General features: G+C 36.1%; 1 pseudogene; it reads left to right on the top strand.

Moving 5' to 3' along the window:
• The first annotated feature begins 576 nt into the window (after positions 1–576).
• LOC130948111 (putative disease resistance protein RGA1) lies at positions 577–4,243 on the top strand (annotated as a pseudogene).
• Positions 4,244–22,286: the final 18,043 nt, after the last annotated feature.

Here is a 22,286-nt window from a genome sequence, read left to right as displayed (position 1 = left end):
TTTCTCCAAAAATTTGAGTTGTTCAGAACTTAAGAATTTTTTCATGTTTACTAATATACAAGCTAACAAAAACAGAGCGCTTGTTTTTCTTACCTAGGTTCAAAGTCCTTCAAAAATGCAATCTTCAATGAGTCATGCAATCTATTTATTTGTGAATATAATTATATTGATTTGGTCTTAAAATTTGTTACTTATAATTCAAGTATTAATATAATTTGCAACTGAAATTCAATTCAAAATGATTTCTGGTTAATACAAATCAGACAAAAGCTCATGAGGATTTTTCAATTGCATGTCCCCAGTGTTCAATAATGTAATGGTTTTAGCACCATAGCTTCTTGCCAAAATTTTCAAGGAAATTTTGATTTAAAAGTAATATCTACGAGAATTACAAACCAAATACCAAAAGGATTATTCTGTGGCTGAAATCAGTTTGGATATTCCATTGAAGATGGTACTGTTTTTGGATCATTGACTCAGGACTGATTAAGACATAACGCGTAAGCACATGTAATCTCCACAATTCATTTGTTTACTAAAGCCATCTCCACTCGTCAAAGCAAAGACAATCTCTAATCTTTGTCTTTCTTTCTTTCTTTCTTTCTCCAATTGTTGCATTTCTGAAATGGCTGAGGCCTTGCTTGGAGCTGTGCTGGACAACTTGATCCCCTTGGTACAGAGTGAATTTGCAGCCTTCTCTGGAATCAAGGAAAAGACTGAAGACTTATCACGAACTTTAGCACTGATCAAAGCTGTTGTTGATGATGCTGAGGAGAAACAATGGTCAAGCCCTCCTATAAAGATGTGGCTCCAACAACTTAAGGATGCAATGTACGTGCTAGATGATATCCTTGACAAATTGCTTGTGGAATCCCCTCAACTTGGGTGCTTATCCTCTTTCAAACCGGACAACATCATGCTTCGCTGCAAGGTTGGACGCAAGCTGAATGAGATCATAAAGAGACTGGATCGAATTGCTCAAGATAAGAACAAGTTTCTTCTGAGGGAGGGTGTCAGGGAGAGGCCAAGTGAAGTAGCTGAATGGCGCCAAACAAGTTCAACTATTGCCGGTCCTCAAGTATATGGTCGAGATGTAGATAAAGAGAAGGTTGTTGAGTTTCTTCTTAGTCCAACACGAAACTCTGAGCTCCTTTCTGTCTATCCAATTGTTGGTATAGGAGGTGTTGGAAAAACAACACTTGCTCAATTGGTCTACAATGATGAACGAGTAAGTAGCCATTTTAGCTTGAAGATTTGGCTTTGTATTTCTGAGACTTTCAATATCTCAAGGATTTTGTGCTCCATTGTACAATCAATCACTAAGGATAAGTGCAAAATTTTGGAGCTACACGTGATGGAACAAAAAGTGAAAGAATTGTTGCAAAGTAAAAAGTACTTATTGGTTCTAGATGATGTATGGATAAGAAACCAACAATTGGAGTTTGGATTAAGCGAAGACAAATGGGAGCATTTGAAATCTGTTTTGTCTTGTGGATCCATAGGAACCTCCATTTTAGTGTCCACTCGTGATAAGGATGTTGCAGCAATCATGGGAACATGCTCAGCTCATGATTTGTCTGGTCTCTCCGAGGATGATTGTTGGTCATTGTTGAGGTTAAGGAAAGTAGCCTATGGACTTTGCCGAATGAAAATCATATTTTGCCTGCATTGAGGTTGAGCTACTTTCATCTAACACCAACATTGAAGCAGTGTTTTGCTTTCTGTGCCATATTTCCCAAAGATACAGAAATCCTAAAGCAAGACTTGATTCATCTTTGGATGGCTAATGACTTTATTTCTTCTCGGGCAAACTTGGATATAGAAGAGGTTGGTAACATGATTTGGAATGAATTATATAATAAATCATTCTTTCAAGATGTCAAGATCAATGATGAGTCAGGTAAAATTTATTTCAAAATGCATGATCTAGTCCATGATCTTGCTCAATCAATTGCTGAGCAAGAATGTATGTTTCTAGAGAAATCAAACCTGATTGACTTGCCAAGAAACACGCATCATATAGGTTTTGAGTGTGGTGGCCAAACTGAAACACCAATAGAAAAGGGAGCATGTGAGAAAATTGACTCCTTGAGGACATTATATCAGTTGAAATGGGATGGTTATTTTCAAAACAACTATGATTGGCTTCCAAGAAACATCTCTCTTCGAGTTTTGTGTTCTAGATTTTCTAAATTTCCTTCACTCAGGAATTTCAGCCACTTGAGATATCTTGGGCTTTGTGGTCTAGATATTAAGACCATTCCTGATTCTATTTACAATTTGCATAAATTGGAAATCTTGAAACTAATGAATTGTGGGAAGCTTTATAGTCTACCAGAAAACTTGACTCGCTTACAAAATCTCCGACATCTTGTCATTGGTGGTTGTGATTCACTATCTCATATGTGTCCAGACATTCACAAACTGTATGAATTGAGAACATTAAGGGCTTGTTTGGGTGAGCTTCTAAGAAAAGATCTTTTTTCGAGTTATCTTTTTTTAAAAGATCTTATAGAGAAGTAAAAGTAATTTTATGTTTGGATATCTCATGTAAAAAGGTCTTTTTATCTATCAATTATGTTTGGGTATAACAATATAAAAGTATTTTTTTGTTTATTTATTACATGAAAAATATCTTTTTTTTAAAGAAAAAAGATCTTTTAAAAAAAGATGTAAATTACAGCTTCTCAAAAAAGATCTTTTTTTGATTTTACTAGTGCTTTTACTTTTACTACTAGAAATTTGCCAAACACGTTAAAAAAAAAAAGATCTTTTTCATTGAAAAAATATCTTTTTTTAACAAAATAATGGCGCCCAAACATGCACTAAGTGTATACATTGTGAAATCTGAGGAAGGGCATAGTTTGGCAGAGTTATGTCATTTGAATCTGGGAGGAAAGCTAAGCATTAAAGGCCTAGAAAATGTTGGCAGTGTATGTGAAGCTCAAGATGCCAACTTGAAGGGTAAAGAAGATCTTCGAGAGTTAAGCTTGTCATGGGACAATTGTGGTGAAACCAATTCAGTTGCTGGGGAAGAAGTACTTGAAGCTCTGCAACCTCACTCAAATCTCAAGCGGTTGGACATAATTGGCTATGGCGGATTACATTTGCCAACTTGGATGGGAAACAGTTCAGCTCTCAATAGTTTAGTTTCTTTGCAACTTCTACTATGTAAAAACTGCAGACAACTTCCCTCACTTGGGAGACTCCCGTTTCTTAGAAAACTTGAGATAAGGTCCATGGATTATGTGCGGTACATTGATGAATATGAAAGTTATGAAGGTGTTGAAGCAAAGCCATTCCCATCTTTGGAGGAACTCAGAGTTCTCTTCTTGCCAAACATGGAGCGGTTGTTGAAACGGGAAACAACAGGCATGTTCCCCTCTCTTTCCATGTTGATGATCAACAAGTGCCCGAAACTGCAATTGCCGTGCCTTCCACGTCTTACATACCTCTTTGTTTTGGAATGCAAGAATGAGTTATTGAGGTCAATCTCTAATCTCAATGGTCTTAACCAACTTCATCTCCGTGGAAGCGAAGTTTCGTACTTCCAGGAGGGAATGATGAACAGCATGACTTCTCTTGCATCTCTGCAGATATCATATTTCAGAGAATTGAAGGAACTGCCATCTGACATCACAAAACTCACTGCTTTGTCTCATCTAAGCATTAATCACTGAGGTAAGTTGGAGTGTTTACCAGAGCAGGGTTTCGAAGGCTTATCTTTCCTTCGACATTTGACAATTAGTAGGTGTGAGGGTTTGAGATCCTTGCCTGAAGGTGTAAGGCAACTTACTTCACTTCAATCCTTGACTATCAAATTCTGCCCAGCATTGATGAAGCGATGTTCTGAAGGAACAGGGGAGGACTGGCACAAGATTGCACACATTCCCAATGTAATTCTGAAAGGTTCAGACTCAGAGTGATCCTGTAAGATTATTTATTTGTATTTTTACTGTATACTTAGTTATAGACTGCCAATTAATGTTTGTCAAAAAGATTTTGTACATACCTTCATCATGGAATCGACCAAAGTATTAGCAGCATGGTTCCAATATTTTGTAGTAAACGTTATTCTTAATGTGGGGATAGGACATGTAGAGATGGGATTTCTTTTGTTTGACAGGTAGATTACCTTTACTGGAAGTTTTTTTCTTGTGTGAAGATGAGTGTGCCATATGTGGATTATTTTGGCAATTCTGGCCCTTTTAAATTAGTTCAATTATTATGACATACATCGGCAGAAAATGAAAATGACTAAAACATGGGATTGTCACATTTGTTCCTTTCCATGAGTCTTGGAATATTGAAATGGCAAAATTTTAATTACAAGTATTTCTATTGTACTATTGTCCTTGATTGATCTGTCACTAAATGGTTCTTTTCCCTTCAGAAACTATTATTTCCTATGTGCTTATTTGATGATTTGGTGTTTCAATTTGTTAAAAATCTGTGTTGATGGTAGCATAGTTGTAGAAGATTGTACAGAATTATGTCAGCTGGATATATACCAAACACAAAGTAAATTTATATTCTCCTTACACACAAATGGATGCCACTCCTGAAGATTCATGTTCTGTTTTCTCAATTTTTTCAAGCTTGGATAACATTAGAACTCCCAACAAATTTTTCAGAACATAAAGAAGAACATCCAAATTGGACTAAATGATCATTAAACTTTCTAGTCTCAAGCCATCTTGTTATTTGTGAGTGTTATTCACTATCTCATATATGCCTTGAAATTCACAAATTATCACAACTGAGAACATTAAGGGTATGTTATGGCCAAGTTGGGTGGCAACAAATTCAGTTTTCAACTACTTAGTTTCTCTTAAAATTTATAATAGCAAAAACTTGGAAAACTCCCATGTCTAAGGAAACTTGAAATTGTTTCAGCTAATTATGTTCAGTATATGGATGATGATGAATGTTACCATGATGTTCAAACTGGAAACAATCAAGCTTAACAATATTAGTTGCGCGAAACTGCAGTTGCCATTCCTTTCATGCATTAAACAGCTCAATGGCGTGGAATCTAACATGGTGTGATTCTTCAATTTTTATTAGGAAGAATAGAACGATTGAATTTTATTATTGAACGTATTTAGTAAATAAAAAAATACATTTATACCTATGAATACACTAGTTCGATAAGTGAAAACTGTTAAGTAATGCTGATAATGCATGTTAATACTAACTTGTTATGCTGTCAAAAGTTCTATAAAAGGAAAAGAAAATATTTTTCAAGTAAATTTATTTACACTTAATCCCAGCAAACTATTATTATGCTCCCTCCCTTTTAACTAATATCGAGTCTTTAACTTATCAATATGATGGAATTTGTTTTTCTGCTAATAGTAGATTACTAAATTACTAGATTTAACTTGAGGTTTAAGAAATGTTATGTATTTATTATTAACACTTTTATTGGCCACTCTGTTGCACGAGTTCAGATGCAGCTACAAATATTTCATAAGACTCTTAACTTGAAAATTCATTAGAAGACTAATATGTTCATTATTCTAGTAGTGAGGAACAAACTTATACGGCAAACAAATCCAGGGTTTACTCATTTTATGGTGAATGGACAAAAGTACTCCTAATTGAGTGTAACTATGCATAGTTGGGTTTCTCTTCCCCCACCTCCATTTTTTCTCCAGCTTGATGATACTCCTTCAGATGCCATGGCACAAAAAATTTCCTTTCTTCGTTCACTCCCCACAACATCCACTTCTGCCGTTTCTATACAGACGAGGGATTAGGGCAGAAAAATTTGAAAGATTGGGGGAGATAACGAAACGGCGTCGTTTTTGTGTCTGAGACTTATATGTCCAGTTTCTAAAAGCTCACTGCCACGTGGACTCCGTAACGGACGGGTCAGCGCCACCTTTGCCAAGTCAGAGTTTTCCGTCGAGTCCAACGGCCTGAATTCAACGGAAGGACTAAAATGTCCACGTTTTATCGGGGTCAGGGACATGAATGTATTTTCCGTTCCTTGAGGACGAAAATGTCCGCAAAACAAAGATCAAGGACCTATTTGTCCTTTACTCATTTTATTGTCCTTTACTCATTTTATGGTTAATGGACAAAAGTACTCCTAATTGAGTGTAACTATGCATAGTTGATCTTGATTCAATAATAAATTAAAAGTAATTTTGTCAGTCAACTATAAAAGATGTGTCCCTAATCGTATAAGATGTGTATTTAGTATCACCTTTAATATTACCAAAAGTGGAATATATATACTGTATATAAAAAAGAAACAAAGAAAGAAAAAGAAAAAAAACTATCATTTCATAGAGAAAAATGATTTCCACTGAAACTACCAAGCTTAATAGTTTCCACTAAAATTAGTTATGTATAAATTAACTTTGTCTAATTTTACACTTCTCACATAAGTATGAATATAATTCTAATTCAGCCAAAAAGGTTCAATTCTTATCGTTTTCTAGTAATAATTGAAATGTTCTTATCCCTATAGAACTAGAAGGGATCTCCAGAAGATAAAAAATGCAACAATACTGTGGAAATTATTGATTTGAGACAAATTAAAGTAACACAAAAAGGCCAGCAAAAAGACAATAATTTCTTTTTCTTGTCTGGGCACGAGGACAGAATTTGATAAAGTACACGATTAAGAATAGACAGTAGAAATTAAAAGATGATCCATTAGCTTTTTTGTTGGAGTTTTCTTTCAACACTGACTGCATTTTGTATTACATGACAGTTCCTATTCACAACTCATTTCTTTCCCACTCGTCAAAGCACAACCAAAATCTCTGATCTTTGTCTTCCTTTCTTCATTTGTTGCATTTCTGGAAATGGCCGAGTCCTTGCTTGGGATTGTGCTAGAGAAGGTGATCCCTTTGGTCCAGAGAGAATCTGCAGCCTTCTCTGGGATCAAGCAAAAGACTGAAGACCTGTCACGAACTTTGGCACTCATCAAAGCTGTTCTTGATGATGCTGAGGAGAAACAATGGTCTAACCCCTCTATCAAGATTTGGCTCCAACAACTTAAAGATGCTGTGTACCTGCTGGATGACGTCCTTGATCAGTTGCCTACGGAATCCTCTCAACATGGGTGGTTATCATCTTTCAAACCGGACAACATCATGCTTCGCCGCAAGGATTTTGTATTTCTGAGACTTTCAATGTCACAAGGATTTTGTGTTCCATTGTACAATCGATCACAAAGGATGAGTGCAAAGTTTTGGAGCTACATGTGATGGAAGAAAAAGTGAAAGAATTGCTTCAGGGTAAAAAGTTCTTGTTGGTTTTAGATGATGTGTGAGTTAAAAACCAACAATTGGAGTTGGGATTACGCCAAGACAAATGGGATCAGTTGAAATCTGTTTTGTGTTGTGGATCCAAAGGTGCCTCTACTTTGGTGTCCAGTCGTGATAAAGATGTTGCAACAATCATGGGTGCATACCAAACTCATGATTTGTCAGGCCTATCTGAAGATGATTGTTGGTCACTGTTCAAACACCTCGCATTTAGAGCTGATAAAGAGGAGGATGAAGACCTTGTAAAGATCGGCAAGGAGATAGTGAGCAAGTTTGGGGGATCGCCTCTCGCGGCAAAAGCGTTAGGAGGTCTGATGCGCTCTAAAATGATACCGGATTCCTTCGAGAGCTTATGACTATAATCAAAAGGAATAGAGAGAGAGGCTTGCAATCTACATAACCTTCCTTGAGAAGGTTCACAACGTACTTCCGCTGATAAATGTGAATTCCAACGTGCTACTTTCATTCTCAATAAGTACTTGAAATCACTAACATCTTTTATTTTGAATTTGTCATCCAAAATTTGTTTGATGGAATTGATTTCGCCAATGTCATTCCTAGTTAAAACCGATGAGTTTGAAAAACTCTAAACCAATTTGATGATGAACAAACATTATTAAAATATTTAAATACAAAATTATTAATTTGATCTTAATTCATATGTGCTTAATTAATAATTTTGTTGTGCAGATTTTTGTTGGGCCGAAACAAAAGAAAATTAACAAAGCCCAACTGTTGCATTATTAATTCAGCTTTGTGTTTGTAATCAAAGCTAGTTATACTGGGCCAGAATAAAGATTAATGTTGCAAGCCCAACCAAATGCTTTCTTATTTGCTTCCTATGCTTAATCCGCTACACAACTCATCAGGAAAGCAAATGCTTACTAATTGGGCCAGCTTTTATTTCAATACTACAAGCCCAAGTCTCACAAATGATGAATGTTTCCAATCTTGGTCCGAAACAAAAGAGAAATGAAAGCAAAGTGCTTCCAACGGAACCAAGTATCAACCATGTGATGGATTTCAAAATCTATTACATTGTTAATTAATGCATGGGGAACATGAGAGAGAAAAATTCAGCTGAAGTGATTGATGGTTATTATGACTTACACACCACTCTATGTTAGGGAAGTAAAAGCAAGCTATGCCTAATTAATTTGTTTAACTTCTTTGCATTGCTTTTCTTTTCTTCAGATTCCTTTCATTCTCTCTCATCTCTTTCTTCTTCTCTATTCGGTCCTTGTCCAGGAAATAATGGAACCAATGTTCTTCAACACCGAAAGGAAGAAGTTGCATGCGCCTAAGACCATCAAGCAAATGATGGCAAGAAAACATACCAAAAGAAAGATGAGCTGTGGCTAAGATGCTTACCAAATGTGGTTAGTTTTGGTAAAGCTATCTTGAGCCTTTCATGCTCAAAAATGGAAGAAGAAGATTCGGCCAGCTAGAGGAGATTCTTGAAGCATGGCTTGTCTTCGATTCTGATCAACCACCACAGGGAGTAGCTAGAGTGGCGAAGTGATGGTTGAAGGCAGGGATTGAAGCAGATGAAGTCATCATCATCATGAGGCATCAAGGGTCAGAAATCCATCTTGGAGAGGAAGCCAAGGATGGAGAGCCCGGATTGATGAAGGTTGATGATCAAGAAGGGACTTGAGGTAATTGCATGTTGGTTAATGCATGGTTATCTCTTCTCTCTCTGAGTGGCCGAACCGGTTCTGTGTTTGTTGAAGGAGGAAGAAAGTTGGTTCGGTTTTGACTTCAAGTGTGGAGGCTTTCCTCTTCTTTAAAAAGGGTGAACAACCACTGTTTGAAGCAAGGAGAAAATTTGAGAGTGCAAGGCACAGAGTTCTCAGAGCTACCTGAGCTAACAGTTTTCTCTTCTCCTTCAATGTTTTCTGTTTTGTAATTTTCTGTTTAATTTTGTCATGTCTTGAGTCTTATGGTAAAAGGCAAACAGTGAGGTTTGTAATGAAAAAGCCATAGAGCGGAAAAAGGCAGAGAGTGCAAAATTAAAAGAAAAAGCCATAGATGTCTTAGAGGTCCTTTGTTCATCTATGTTGTGTATCATGATTCTGTGGGAATCCCCTTGTAAGTTGGGTTAGCACTTTACAAGTTGTAATCATATTGATTATAGTGAAAATTCCATCATGTTTGTGATGGAGACTGGATGTAGGCTGCACTGCACTTAGCAGCCGAACCAGGATATATCTGGGTGCAAGTTCTTTCACTTTCTACTCCATTTCTGTCTTCTACCACACACGAGCAAAAGCCAGAATTATCTCGTGCCAAGTGACGAGACAAAACAAAAAGTCTCGTGGCAAGGGACGAGACAAAACAAAGTTGCTCGTGTCAAGTGACGAGCAAAAACAGAAAAGTCTTCTCTGAAGTTCAGCAAGTGCCAGCATTTAACAAGGGGGCTAAGATTCAACCCCCCCTTCTCTTAGCCACTGAAACCATCAATTAGTATCAGAGCTTGGTCTCAAAGAGATCAAGCTTTGCATCTTGGAGTAAAGATCCTCATGGCAGAAAACAGTGGCACAAATGTGTTATCATACAATCTGGCTGAAGGTCAATCAAGCAACAGACCTCTCCTCTTCAATGGGAAAAATTATACCTATTGGAAGGAGAGGATGAAGATATTTGTACAAGCCGTGGATTACAGACTTTGGAAGATCATCTTGGAGGGTCCTAAATTTCCAACCACCACAAATGCTCAAGGTGTAGTCTCTTTTAAACCAGAAGCAAGCTGGACTGAGGAAGATAGAAAGACGGTGGAGTTAAATGCCAAGGCAACCAATCTGCTCAACTGTGCTATCAGCTTTGAGGAATACCGACGAGTATCACGATGCACAACGGCAAAGGAAATCTGGGACAAGTTGCAAATCACTCATGAAGGAACTACCATTGTAAAGAAGACTCGGACAGATATGTTAAACAGGGAGTATGAAATGTTTGCAATGAAGGAAGGAGAGTCCATTGATGAACTGTTCGAACGGTTCAATGTCATCACTGTTGGCTTAGATGCTCTTGGAATCACACATTCAGAATCTGTGCTAGTGAGAAGAGTGTTGAGATGTCTCACAAAAGAGTGGGAAACAAAAGCCTTAATTATTTCTGAGAGTAGTAACTTAGATTCTATGACACTTGATGATTTGAGAGGAAACTTACTTGCCTTTGAAAACTCCTATTTGAAAAAAGATTCAAAAAAGAAAAGAATTGCTTTTTCTTCTGTGACTAACCCTCTGGATAATGAATCCAGTGATAACTCTTCTGAAAATGAGTTTGTGTTGTTTGCAAAAAAATTCAGGAAAATGGCAAAGCTCAAAAACAAAGGCAGCAGCTCCAGGAGGACAAAGAAAGATCTTAGCAAGGTAACCTGTTTCAATTGCAAGGAAATGGGTCATTTCAAATCTGATTGTCCCAAGTTGAAAAAAGAAGAGAAGCCGAAAAGGGTGAAGAAGAAGGGACTGATGGCCACATGGGAAGATTTGGAAAATGACTCAGATGATGATGATGAAGAGTCTGAGACTAAATCACAGCACTGTCTCATGGCAAATGAGATAGATCAGGTATCATTTCAAAACTCTAACACTGAAGACCTTCATCTTATGATAGATCACCTTTCTGAAAAAATAAGATGTTTTCTAAATGAGAACCAAGATCTTGAACAGCAAAATTTCATTCTTAAAGCTGAAAATGATTTTTTCAAAGAAAAACTAAGAGAGGCCGAAACTGCTTGTGATCTTGTGGAAGAAAACAAGCTGTTAAAAGCCCAAGTTAGAAGCTGTGAAAGTGATCATTCTGTTCTTGCATATGTGAACTGTTTTAAGCAAAATGAAGAGTTGCACAAAGAGGTTAAGAGACTTAAAGATGACCTAGCCAGGTTCACCCAAAGTTCTGAAAATTTGAACCAAATTTTGGCTAGTCAAAAACCTCTTTATGATAAAGCTGGGTTGGGTTTTTATAAATCTGAAAAACCACATTTTGAAAATATTGTCTCATCTTCAAATGATGTAACATATCAAGACCCAACTCACTTTAACAAAACTACAACTCCAAGATTTTGTAGAATGTGCAACCGAAGTGGTCATTTTCCAGTTCAATGCTTCTTTGGTGAAAGAATGATTGGTGACAAAGTTTACAAAGTTGTTTTTGATTACAATGATTTGGGACATAAGAGATGGTTTAACGTGAAAGGATCCAAGAAAATTTGGATACCTAAGGTCACTTGAGTTCATTTTGTAGGTCTGTCTAGCATCCAAGAAAAAGGAAAATATGTGGTACATGGATAGCGGATGCTCTAGGCATATGACCGGAAAGACAACCTTCTTCATAAAGCTTGATGAATATGATGGAGGACTTGTTACTTTTGGTGATGATGCAAAAGGAAAAATAGTGGCTGTTGGGAAAGTTGGTAAAAACTTTTCTTCTTGTATAAATGATGTGCTTCTTGTAAATGGTTTGAAACATAACTTACTTAGTGTTAGTCAATTGTGTGATTTAGGTTTTGATGTTATCTTTAAGAAGTTTGTTTGTTTGGTTGTTTGTGAGAAAACTGGGGAAGTTTTATTTGAAGCTAAAAGATGCAATAATGTGTATGGATTAACTCTTGAGGATTTAAAGGAACAAAATGTAACATGCTTCACCTCTCTTGAATCTGAAAAATGGCTTTGGCATAGAAAGTTGGGACATGTTAGCATGTACCAAATTTCTAAGCTAGTCAAAAAGAATTTGGTTAGAGGAATTCCAAACATCAAGTTTGATAAGGATCTTACTTGTGAAGCTTGCCAATTGGGCAAACAAGTAAAATCCTCTTTTAAATTAAAAGATGGAATCTCAACCAAAAGGCCATTGGAAATGTTACATATTGATCTTTTTGGTCCTACTAGAACTCAAAGTTTGGGAGGTAAACATTATGGTCTAGTTGTAGTTGATGATTACTCTAGATTTGGTTGGGTACTTTTCCTTGCTCATAAGAATGATGCGTTTTATGCTTTTTCCACCCTTTGTAAGAAAATTCAAAATGAAAAGGATTTGAAAATTGTCCATTTGAGAAGTGATCATGGAAGAGAATTTGAAAATCAAGATTTTGAAAAATTCTGTGATGACTTAGGGATTTCTCATAATTTCTCATGCCCTAGAACACCCCAACAAAATGGGGTGGTTGAAAGAAGGAATCGAAGCCTTCAAGAAATGACTAGGGCCATGCTATGTGAGAATGAAATTCCTAAATTTTTGTGGGCTGAAGCTGTGAACACAGCATGTTATATTTTGAATAGAACAATCATTAGAAAAGGGTTAAAGAAAACTCCTTATGAGCTATGGAAAGGAACCCCTCCCAATCTTAAGTACTTTCATGTTTTTGGATGCAAATGCTTTGTACTTAACAATAAGGAAAACCTTGGAAAATTTGATCCAAAATCCTATGAAGGAATGTTTGTTGGATATTCCACTACAAGCAAGGCTTATAGAGTTTATCTCAAAGAGCATAGGATAATCGAGGAATCCATACATGTTACTTTTTGTGATTCTAACTTAATTCCCAGTACTGTGATAGATAATGATTCAGATGGAGAAGGAGCTGGAACAAGCAAAGAAAATCCCAAATCTGTCCAGAATGAAGAATCTGCCAGTCCAGTTTTGTCTCGTCAGATTGAAGGAGAAACTTCCAATTTGTCTCCTGAGCAGGGACGAGAAACTGAAACAGTGAGGCTACCAGAAGTTCATCAAAGCTCAACACCTGTTCGAAAGCCTAGAGAATGGAAGTCTATGAAGGGTTATCCTCATGACTTCATCATTGGTGACCCCTCTCAAGGAGTAACAACAAGATCATCCACCAAAAGGCCAACCGAACCTAGCAATCTTGCTCTCTTGTCACAAATAGAACCCAACAATGTCAAACAAGCTCTTGAGGATCCATCATGGGTCAAAGCAATGCAAGAGGAGCTTGCTCAATTTGACAAGAATAAGGTTTGGACACTAGTACCACATCCGGATGGTAAAAAGGTGACGGGTACTAAGTGGGTTTTTAAGAATAAGCTTGGTGAGGATGGACAAGTTGTTTGTAACAAGGCTAGATTAGTGGCCCAAGGTTACGATCAAGAAGAGGGTATTGATTTTGATGAGTCTTTTGCTTCGGTAGCTAGAATGGAAGCAATTAGGTTGCTTCTTGCCTATGCTGCCCATAAGGGTTTCAAAATGTTTCAAATGGATGTTAAATGTGCCTTCCTTAATGGTTTTATTGATAGGGAAGTGTATGTGGCTCAACCCCCCGGTTTTGAACATAAAGAATTTCCAAATCATGTTTTTAAATTAACTAAGGCTCTTTATGGTCTTAGACAAGCTCCAAGAGCTTGGTATGAAAGGCTTAGTGCCTTCTTGTTGGAAAATCATTTTCAAAGGGAAACCACCGACACTACCTTATTCATTAAAGCATCTAATGATGATATTCTTCTTGTTCAAGTTTATGTTGATGACATTGTATTTGGTTCGGCCAATGTTTCCTTGTGTGAAGAGTTTGGAAAACCCATGACTAGTGAGTTTGAGATGAGTTTAATGGGAGAGCTTACTTTCTTTCTTGGCCTCCAAATTAAGCAAACTCCTAGTGGTACTTTTATTCACCAAGGAAAGTATGCAAAAGAACTTATCAAAAAGTTTGGCCTAGAAAATTCCAAATCAATGGGCACTCCTATGCATCCCAATACTAAACTTGAAAAGGATGATGATGGCCTAGATGTGGATGAAACAAGGTATAGGGGAATGATAGGTTCACTCATGTACCTTACCTCCTCTAGACCGGATATAGTCCAAAGTGTAGGTGTATGTTCAAGGTTTCAATCACATCCAAAAGAATCCCACCTTACGGCTGTTAAACGCATCATTAGATACATTAAGGGAACTTGTAATTATGGATTATGGTATCCTAAATCTGATGACTTTTGTGCAGTAGGGTTTTGTGATGCAGATTATGCGGGAGATCGGGTGGATAGGAGGAGCACCTCCGGCATGTGTTGCTTTCTTGGAAGCTCACTCAACATGTGGTCAAGCAAGAAACAAGCCATAGTGGCTCTATCCACTGCTGAAGCCGAATATGTTTCCGCATCTGCTTGTTGCTCACAATTAATTTGGTTAAAAACACAATTGGAAGATTACAAATTAAAAATCAATAGTATACCCTTATTTTGTGATAATATGAGTGCTATAAACATTTCAAAAAATCCAGTTCTGCACTCAAGAACTAAGCACATTGAGATAAAATATCATTTCATTAGGGAACATGTGCAAAAGGGTACTATTGATATTCAATTTGTAAAATCTGAAGACCAAATTGCTGATATTTTTACAAAACCTCTCTGTGAAGACAGATTCTGTTCATTGAGAAAAAGTTTGGGAATGTTTGATTTGAGTTTTATTGAAAATCTGTGAATTTGTGACTCTGTTCTGTTTTGCTCGTAGGTTTGGACGAGATAAAAATAAATGACACAATGGAAGAGCTGTGGTCTAGGGGGAGGCAAAGCAGAATTCAAAATTTTATGGGCCCCACCAAATTTCATGACCCCACCATAACAGTTTTGATAGTTTCCCATTTTGTTTGAAAAATATATCCACAAAATCTCTTGATTGTCTTATCATATCTTTTGGAAGAAGCATAGGTCAAATCAAATCCCTCTTTTTTCCTTGATATAAGGAAACCATCTTTTCAAACTTTTGGAAACCACCCTGGTCATTAATTACCCACCTTGTGCATTAACTATCTCATATTCTCCTTTCATTCTACATTTATTCCATCCATCTTCTCTCACACAATTCGGTTCAATTCACTCTCTCATTCTCTACCCTTTCAATCTCATTATCATGAACAAAAAAGACACACCCGAAAAGAGCACTCAGAAGTTTAAAGGCACTGCTTTGAATGACACCAAGGAGCCAGCAAATTTGGAGTCATGGGATTTCAAGAAAAGGTTTCATAAGCCACATTCTCACTATGATCCATCTAGGTTCAACTCATGTGCTTCCTATGAATTCCACAATGAAGTTCTGAAAGAACGCGATCTCAGTACTACTTATCTAGTCAGTCTAGACTCACTCTCCAACAAAGGGATCAATATCTCCTCTCTGTTTGATGATCTTCAATGGACCCCTCTGCTTCACATCCGGAAGCCAGTTTACCCATGTTTAGTCCGTGAGTTCTACGCCAACATGAGACTTATTGATGGCACAATCCACTCATATGTGAAGAAGAGTCATATCACTCTTGATACTGGAACCATTGGAATGGCTCTAGGTTACACAGAAGAAGGACCAAGAGCATTCATGTCTAAGAAATGGGATTTACAGGTTGGAATCACCTACCAGATGGCTTTAAATCACACCTGCGAAGGTCTCTCCAAAATGGATGGTACGACACCAACTCTCAAAGAACTTGGTCCAGATAAGACAATTCTTCTTTATAAGATCATATCTCATGTTCTCATACCACAAAGTGGTCCACGCCATCGGGTAACAGTGTCTGACTTTCTTGTCCTTTTTGCTCTCGTTACTTCATCTCAAATATCATTTGCATACCTTATGATAAGGCACATGTGGAAATCTGTCAAGAGTTCAAAAAGGCCTAATCTTCCATATGGGATGTTTCTCACCTGCATCTTTGAATATTTTAGAGTTGATCTAACAAATGAAGATGTTGAGGATAAGGTTTCAATCATAAAAGGAGAAGGAGATGGTAACAAGAATGCTGATTCTGAATCAGGAGTACAATCTATCTGATGTCTTATGTGAATTTTGGTGTTATTTGGTTCATGTTTGAACTTCGAATCGATTGTATCGATACTGTGATATACTCTTACTACTTTATCTTGAATATTTTGTTATGTTAATTATGGTTTCTGCAGGTGCCCCTTTGATGACAAAAGGGGGAGGAAATTTAGGTTCCAAAATTGAATTGGAACGAAACAAGGGCTAAAAAACAGGGCAACAGGGGTTGAAAAACAAGGGCTGAAAAACAGGGCAACAGGGGTTGAAATTTTCAGAATTTTCAGTTTTGAAAATTCATGATTACCCTTGTTCAAAGAATGCATGTTGTTATTGTATTTGTTTTAATATGGACATTGCTGTTTGAACTGCATTTTTTAGTTTATCATGATTAGTTTATTTGGCATTTGGTTTATAATGATTGATTTATTTTGATGCCCGGCTGTTTGTTTTATCATTGATAAACTTGTTGGATTGAAAATTTATTTTTGGCAGTTCCTTTAAAATTGTGTAAAATATCAAAACTGCCTTGTTTTGCTTCTTCAAATTTTTTTTCATCATATTGTTATGTTCTGATATTGTAAACAGGAAAATATTTGAAAAATATTTGGATAGCTTTGTGTTGTATGAATTAGTTTGAGCAGTAAATCAGTTTATGATATCAAATGAGTTTTGATTATCAATTAAAACTGCTCATAAATCAAGCAATTTAGCATTATAAAATTTGCTAAATAACATTGTTACTTGAAGCTTGATTTAAATGTTACAGGTTTATGCTTCCCTTGGTAAAATAGCATATATTAAGGGGGAGCCATGTGACATTTTGAAAGGGGGAGAAATTCAAAATCAAAGGGAGTATTCCTTAATCAATCTTTTAATTTCTTTCCATTTCAATTTTAATAATGTTTGTCATCAAGGGGGAGATTGATGAGTTTGGAAAACTCTAAACCAATTTGATGATGAACAAACATTATTAAAATATTTAAATACAAAATTATTAATTTGATCTTAATTCATATATGCTTAATTAATAATTTTGTTGTGCAGATTTTTGTTGGGCCGAAACAAAAGAAAATTAACAAAGCCCAACTGTTGCATTATTAATTCAGCTTTGTGTTTGTAATCAAAGCTAGTTATACTGGGCCAGAATAAAGATTAATGTTGCAAGCCCAACCAAATGCTTTCTTATTTGCTTCCTATGCTTAATCCGCTACACAACTCATCAGGAAAGCAAATGCTTACTAATTGGGCCAGCTTTTATTTCAATACTACAAGCCCAAGTCTCACAAATGATGAATGTTTCCAATCTTGGTCCGAAACAAAAGAGAAATGAAAGCAAAGTGCTTCCAACGGAACCAAGTATCAACCATGTGATGGATTTCAAAATCTATTACATTGTTAATTAATGCATGGGGAACATGAGAGAGAAAAATTCAGCTGAAGTGATTGATGGTTATTATGACTTACACACCACTCTATGTTAGGGAAGTAAAAGCAAGCTATGCCTAATTAATTTGTTTAACTTCTTTGCATTGCTTTTCTTTTCTTCAGATTCCTTTCATTCTCTCTCATCTCTTTCTTCTTCTCTATTCGGTCCTTGTCCAGGAAATAATGGAACCAATGTTCTTCAACACCGAAAGGAAGAAGTTGCATGCGCCTAAGACCATCAAGCAAATGATGGCAAGAAAACATACCAAAAGAAAGATGAGCTGTGGCTAAGATGCTTACCAAATGTGGTTAGTTTTGGTAAAGCTATCTTGAGCCTTTCATGCTCAAAAATGGAAGAAGAAGATTCGGCCAGCTAGAGGAGATTCTTGAAGCATGGCTTGTCTTCGATTCTGATCAACCACCACAGGGAGTAGCTAGAGTGGCGAAGTGATGGTTGAAGGCAGGGATTGAAGCAGATGAAGTCATCATCATCATGAGGCATCAAGGGTCAGAAATCCATCTTGGAGAGGAAGCCAAGGATGGAGAGCCCGGATTGATGAAGGTTGATGATCAAGAAGGGACTTGAGGTAATTGCATGTTGGTTAATGCATGGTTATCTCTTCTCTCTCTGAGTGGCCGAACCGGTTCTGTGTTTGTTGAAGGAGGAAGAAAGTTGGTTCGGTTTTGGCTTCAAGTGTGGAGGCTTTCCTCTTCTTTAAAAAGGGTGAACAACCACTGTTTGAAGCAAGGAGAAAATTTGAGAGTGCAAGGCACAGAGTTCTCAGAGCTACCTGAGCTAACAGTTTTCTCTTCTCCTTCAATGTTTTCTGTTTTGTAATTTTCTGTTTAATTTTGTCATGTCTTGAGTCTCATGGTAAAAGGCAAACAGTGAGGTTTGTAATGAAAAAGTCATAGAGCGGAAAAAGGCAGAGAGTGCAAAATTAAAAGAAAAAGCCATAGATGTCTTAGAGGTCCTTTGTTCATCTATGTTGTGTATCATGATTCTGTGGGAATCCCCTTATAAGTTGGGTTAGCACTTTACAAGTTGTAATCATATTGATTATAGTGAAAATTCCATCATGTTTGTGATGGAGACTGGATGTAGGCTGCACTGCACTTAGCAGCCGAACCAGGATATATCTGGGTGCAAGTTCTTTCTCTTTCTACTCCATTTCTATCTTCTACCACACACGAGCAAAAGCCAGAATTATCTCGTGCCAAGTGACGAGACAAAACAAAAAGTCTCGTGGCAAGGGACGAGACAAAACAAAGTTGCTCGTGTCAAGTGACGAGCAAAAACAGAAAAGTCTTCTCTGAAGTTCAGCAAGTGCCAGCATTTAACAAGGGGGCTAAGATTCAACCCCCCCTTCTCTTAGCCACTGAAACCATCAAAAACCAAATCATCAACATATACTAGAATCGTAGTGAAGCTTTCGCAATGTTTCTTGTTAAAAGAGGAAATGATCATAAAAAAAACTGCTTATAACCAACATCAACAAGAGTTTGAGTGAGTTTAATGTTCCATTGTCTGCTTGCTTGCTTAAGCCCATATAGAAACTTTTGCAATTTACAAACCAAACCTGGTTGTGATACTGTGACACAGCCAAATCGGATGGTATCTTCATATAAACTTTCTTATCCAAATCTCTATGAAGGAAGGCAGTATTGACGTCCAGCTATTTCAAATGCCATTTTTTTGTCGCTACTAATGCTAACATTACTCGTAGGGTAGTCATTTTGACAACTAAACTAAAAGTATCACCATAATCCACTCTTTGCACTTGAGTGAATCTTTTTGCAACTAGTGTGTGGTGTGGTAATTGGTGCAATGGTGTGTGAGAAAATTGGTGAATGCATTGAACATGAGAAATGTTCATTTGAATCTGAGTGTGATAGGTGTGGGTAATTGCAAATGATGTGTGGATGATATATCATATTGAAAAAGATCAATGCATTGTGGAGTACGGGTGAGTACCGCATGAATGTTAGTGTTAGTGGAATGTGAAAATAAAAAAAAGAGTTTCATAAAAAGTTACATTTCTAGATATAAAAATTTCATTTGATTTTAAATCAATAAGTCGAAAACCCTTTGTTTCTAATTTAAAACCGAGAAAAGCTGTTTTTCTGGATCTTAGGTCAACTAAATACTCTTAAATATGAAAGATTAGGTAAATTACTAGACAAAAGCTTATAAGGACTAGCATTATCCAGTTTAGTGATGGGCAGCTTATTAATTAGGTGAATAGCATGAGCAACCGCGTATTACCAAAAATAATGTGGAATTCCTGATTGAAATAAAGGTACTCTAATCAACACCTAAAATGTGCTGGTGTTTTTGCTCTACAATCCCGTTTTGCTTTGATGTTTCTACACAAGAGGTTTGGTGTAAAATATCAGGTGATGCAAACAAAATTTTAGAGTGAATTCTGGCCCATTTTTAGTCCTTATACACTTAACTTGTCTTTCAATTGTGATGTCTCAGATTTAGTTTTCATAAAAAAAATCCAAGTGAATCTACTATTGTCATCCACCACAGTAAAAAAATACCTATGTCCTTCATTGGAAGGGATAGAAATAGGACCCAGATATCCATATGAACTAAGTCAAAACAATCTTTTATTTTAGTTGTACTAAAATCAAAAAATAATTTCTTTTGTTTTGTAAAATGACATGAGTCACAAGAATGTTTTGAAGAATACAATTTATAAAAGAATAATACTTCTTCAGTAAAATCAATTTATACATGGGTATGTGTCCTAATCTAAGATACCAAATGTTGTTGTACTCAATATGTGAAAGTGTTGTGGGATAAGTAGTAGTCGTGGTTACTGCAAATGAAGCTTGCTTTGTTGGTAGAAGGGATTTCTCTACTCATTGTATATAACCATTCTATACACTCACTAATGTCAATTATCTTTGATGTGTATCGATCTTATATCTCACAATACTTATCATTGATTAACAGTTGACAATGTAAGTTTGAGGTTAATTTTGACACAGAGATCAGTTTAAAATCAAAAGAATGAATGTATAAAATATTTTTGAGAGAAAAGTTTTTAGAGAATGTGATTGTGCCAATGATGGTGCTAACCGTTTTGGTCCCATTTGACAATATCACATTGATTAGAGTAATATTTTAAAAGCTTACAAAATCTTTTAAATTAAAAGTCACACGATCTGTTGCACCGGAGTCAATGACCCATAGTGCATATTTTGGAGTGATAATGCTCATAATTCTCGCATTAAAATGTAATGCAATAGTTTTACCTGCAGTGGAGGTTTGAATCAAATTAGTCAAATTTTGGTTTGCACGAGGTTGTTGCTGGAATTGTTTGTCACTAAGTATATCATCATTGCTCCTTAGTGATCACGTGATTGATGGTGGTATTATGTTGCTGCCGTTGATAGAAATGGAAGGAGTTGTAGCACACATCTTCTGTGTAGCCTTGTTTGTTACAATGAGAGCATGTCAATATAGCTCCACGACCTCTACTATCTAGATTTTTTCTAGGATGGAGAAAATAGGGGTTTGATTGATATTGAATCAGACTTGTGGTGTTCTTTAAATTTAAGATTGAAGATTCGTGAGTTGATCGAGGAGATTAGCATTGCTCTGATTGTCAAAATCAGCACTCGAAGATCTGTTTACCATGTCCGCCATTTTGAGAAATCAATGAATCACAGAGTAATAAGGATTCAGATCTTCTTTCTTCTAACTCGTTGATCGGAACAGTTATGTTCTCTAAAAAAGAATCTTGCGAAATAGTCTCTCATCAAACTCATGAGTTTGAAGGAAGAGGTAAGAACAGGGAAATGAAATGTTAAAAGAAAAATTATGAAAAGAAAGAAAATGGTAAAATTGACAACAATTAGATCTCAATTCACAATTTTTTCTATTCTCATGCCTTAAGCTGTTCAAGCTATGATGTTGATGGTTTGATGAACTAGAAAGGATTAAGAGAGAAAGAAAAATAAGTTATTCTCATTGTTGAAGAGAATGAAAAATTCCTTAAAAAATATCTGTTGAATTATTATACTTTATATACTATGTACTTTTTATATACTCTCATTAAAAAATTATAACAAATAAATTGACATCTACTATTGATAAAAAAAAATAATCTAAGTAACAAAATCATCATGTGAAAAATCTGAATCTTTGCAAAAGTTGTATGATTTGGATTGGTACACTCAATACAATTGGAAGAATACAACATATTTTTATCCATCAAACTTTTTTCTTCTAGTGTTAAGCACAAGAACTTTCAAATTTCCATCCATCGAGAATCTAAGCCACTTGAGATATTTAGGGCTTTGTGGTTTAGATACAAAGAGCATTCTTGATTATATTTACAGTTTACATAAATTGAAAATCTTAAAACTAATCCGTTGTCACGAGCTTTTTGGTTTACTGAAACACTTGACTTGTTTGTATAATCTCTAACATCTTGTCATTGAATGTTGTAATATGAAATGTGTCCAGACATTCACGTAAAGTGAGAACATTAAGTGTATCCATTGTCAATTTAGATAAAAAAAAAAACATAATTTGATAGAGTTACGTCATTTGAATCTGGGAGAAGAGCTAATGTTGTCGCTTTCTATATGAATGTCACCACTCACCATGGCTGTTTGATATTGTTATTAGTGATAATTTTAATGTTTTGCAAATTGTTTTTTTTTTCTTTATCTGCTTAGTGCTTAATGTTATCAGTTGTAGTTTCTGCCCATGTTATATCCTTGACTTTTCGATTGAGTAACATGATATTTTCATATTTAACGCAAATTTGGACTTTGGTTGGGAGTATAAGAGAGAAA

Source organism: Arachis stenosperma, chromosome 9 (genome assembly GCF_014773155.1).
Source record: "Arachis stenosperma cultivar V10309 chromosome 9, arast.V10309.gnm1.PFL2, whole genome shotgun sequence".
Classification (NCBI taxonomy): Eukaryota; Viridiplantae; Streptophyta; class Magnoliopsida; order Fabales; family Fabaceae; genus Arachis; species Arachis stenosperma.
Note: the sequence above shows the minus strand (reverse complement) of the source record. Positions and strands in the feature narration are given on the sequence as shown.